General features: G+C 40.7%; 1 non-coding gene across 1 annotated transcript; it reads left to right on the forward strand.

Annotated features, from left to right (window-relative positions):
- Positions 1 to 1,336: 1,336 nt before the first annotated feature.
- On the forward strand, positions 1,337 to 1,398 carry LOC111522477. Its single transcript, XR_002725255.1, has one exon. It is a non-coding gene; the product is annotated as a U7 small nuclear RNA (small nuclear RNA).
- The last annotated feature ends 1,985 nt before the right edge of the window (positions 1,399 to 3,383 follow it).

The following is a 3,383-nucleotide window of genomic DNA, read 5'->3' on the forward strand; positions in this document are numbered from 1 at the left end:
CCAGAACTGCAGGAAGAGTGATACAGGCAAATGCTTTGCTTCTCGTCCCATCTCTCTCTCATGCTTCAGTTCGGCAAAGCAACCCAAGTTTCGGCATGAAAATAAGACAACCTAGCCTCCCACTTTGCTTGAATGATTTCCATATCCAGTAGGACAAGTTCTCCTGGGACAGGCCTGCAATCATGGGCACATGTCTCACCCTGTTGAGACGCAACAGCAGGTAAAGCAACCTGAACTCCTCACGGTAGAATCGGGTACACAAACTCACACCCACACGCAAAAGTGAGGGAAGGCAACGTGGACAAAACTTTCCATCATTTGCTTCCAAAGCAGATATTCCTCAGGGGAAAGGGTGCGGGGAGGGCAGCTCCACGGACAGAGACATGCCCAGACCTTTCCACTTGCCTTGTTGTTCTACCTCTGAGCATTCGAGCAGGAATCTGAACCAGATGTGGGGTTAAAAGCATCACTTTGGAAGTTTCTGGGAATGAAAAATGACCTCCTCTCAAAAGAATTTTTTTTCTACTTTGCTCTTTGTTTAGGTTTGCCTTTTATGGTACTTTCTTTTCTCCCCTCTTTCTCTTAAACCCACTGCCCTCTTCCCATTTGGAGCTATCCACTGACACGGGTCATCCCTCAATCTCTTGTTACCCACACTGAAAGTTTCTCTTCTCCTACTGGTGAATAAAACTGGTTCATTCTAGGACATCGCCATTGTCCAGTTCTGTTTGTCACATTTTAACTCTTTACCGAGTCATGGGGCCTGGGTAGGACAGGGGACCTTGGTTAACCACTCTGTCACTAATTCAGGCAACAAACATAGAGTGTAGTAATAAACAACATGGGCTTGGGACAAAGAACAGAAATATTTTAGATTCCAGGTCCAACACTTTACTAGCTGTGTGACCATGGTCATGTCCATGAGTATCTTTAAGCCTCAGTTTCCTCACAACATATAGACATAATATATTTTTTGTTACTTTCCACCTGGCTATTTATGAGAATTAAATAAGGTAATGTATGCAAAGCAGTTAGCATAGTGCCTGGCATAGAGGAAACTGAGTAATAGAGGCCATTATCAGCATCGTCACAGCCATCATTGTTACTAAGCTACACACAGTGCCATGCCAGACAGTGGGAAACATGAATAAGGTTCTGCCGCCAAGAAACTCATAGTCTACTCTTAGAAGCACACATGCTCTAATCCCAGCACTTTGGGAGGCTCAGACAGGAGGATTGCTTGAGGCCAAGAGTTCAAGACCAGCCTAAGCAACATAGTGAGACCCTGTATCTACAGACAAAAAAGAAAATACGGTTTTTAAATAAACAAACACATATGTGTTACAGGTCTTTCAAAATTTGTCTAGCAGGTTTTCCAGTATGTATTGGAAACCCTCCCCAACCCACCACACACACACACACACACACAAAGACACAGACATGTAAAGAAATAATAATATAACAAACCCAATCTGACCTGCCCCAATTTTTTTGAATTCCTTATATTCAAAAAGATACAGAGCCATGCCTTTGGATCAATGAACTGAAGCTAATTTTTTTTTTTTTAACTCATCACATTCCCCAAACCTCTATGAACTGAATCTATGAGGGAAGCTTCATCACTCATTTTTATTCTTAATTCCCCTAAACTATCTGTTATTATTTTATTTTTCTCATGAATAGGAACCACCCATAAAAAATATGCTGCAGTGGAAATCATAAGAAGTTCATTCTCTGGGTTCAAATAAAACCACTAAAAATCAGAACAGCAGATTTAGAACCTCCTACTGCCACCCCAGTTCAAACGGACATACCCACAGTTCCATTAAACCTAGGCAGCTTCTAAAAATCTGGTATTAGTGGCTAACATGGCTGGCTCTCAGAATTGTTAATCACGTTAGTAAATGAATCATTCACTAAAGAGATCAGGGCTGGTATTCCAATAACACTAATTCCCAAAATGCAGAATACAAAACTGAATCATATCTGCCATTTTTAGGTGATTCTGGCCATGGGCTTAGATTACCAAGCTTTGACAAAATACTGAATTTTTTCTATGTCGTGCCTTAAGCTTTTTGTCATAATAACAAGGTATGCTTTTGTTGCAATGTAGCTGGGAAAAAAACAAAAAAAAATCTTAAAAATTTTTCCACATCTACATGCTCCAAATTTTTGTAGAAGTCTTTATGACTGTTACTTTGATGTATATGCCAAACAGGATAAACCCATGAAAGGCAACACTGCTAATGAACACAAGGAACTTTATGTAATTGTAATAGCCAGTTTGGCTAGTTTTATGGGTGTGTGTACATTTAATTTTGAGTTGAGCAATATCCAATTTGGCAATGAGATAGAATAATATAAGTCTTTCTGCTTGTTTGTTTTAATTACTAACAACCAGAGAAAAACTATTCACAGCAGCCAAAAGAATTCAAATCAGAAATGAACTTTGCTACTTGCAGACTGCCATTAATATGCCTACAATGGATGCCATTTATTTGGAAATTGCAAAAGTCATAAGGGGTAAATGTGGAGATGTGGTAAATGAAGAAAACATGTATAGGTAGATAATACATTTTTTGAATAATGAAACTGCTTTCTCTCCAAGTTGTAAAGGAAGCCCCAGTAATAATCATCATTCATTCAGGAATACCTGTCGTGTGCTATTGTCCAGGAGTGTTCTAGGTGCTGGAGATAGCACAATGAACAAGTAGGCAAAATACTCCCTTTACAGAACTTACATTTTAATGAGCAATACAAAAAATAAACAAGACACCAGACTGGGCAACACAGCAAAATCCCTTCTCTACAAAAAAAAAAAAAAAAAAAAAAAACTAGCTAGGCATGGCAGCATGTGCCTGTAGTTCCAGCTACTCAGGAGGCTGAGGTGGGAGGATCACTGAAACCCAGGAGGTTGAGGTTACGGTGAGCCGCGATCGCACCACTGCACTCCAGCTTGGGCAATAGAGCAAGACTCTGTCTCAAAAAGAAAGCAAAAAGCAAATAAATCATTAAAGTTTAATTTCAGGTAGTAGAGTGCCGTCAAGACAGCTAGTTGGAGGGTGGCTGTGGAACAGCTGACATTTGAGTAGAGATCTGAGTAGCACTGGGTGGGGGAGGGCACAGCCATGTTGGAATCTTGGAGGAGAACATTCCAAGTAGAGGAATCAGCAAGAGTAAAGGTCCAGGGGCAGGACCCCACTGAGTGTTCAAGGAATAGCCAGGAGTCAGTGAGAATGGAGCACTGTGAACCGAGGAGAGAGGTAGGAGGTAAGATCAGAGGTCTTGACAGGGATGGAAACACACAGGACATTGTGGAGGTGCAGAGACATTTGAATTTTAATCTAAATGTAATGGAAGCCATGGAAGGGTTTTATGAAGAT

The sequence above is a fragment of the Piliocolobus tephrosceles genome, chromosome X (genome assembly GCF_002776525.5).
Source record: "Piliocolobus tephrosceles isolate RC106 chromosome X, ASM277652v3, whole genome shotgun sequence".
In the NCBI taxonomy this organism is placed as follows: domain Eukaryota; kingdom Metazoa; phylum Chordata; class Mammalia; order Primates; family Cercopithecidae; genus Piliocolobus; species Piliocolobus tephrosceles.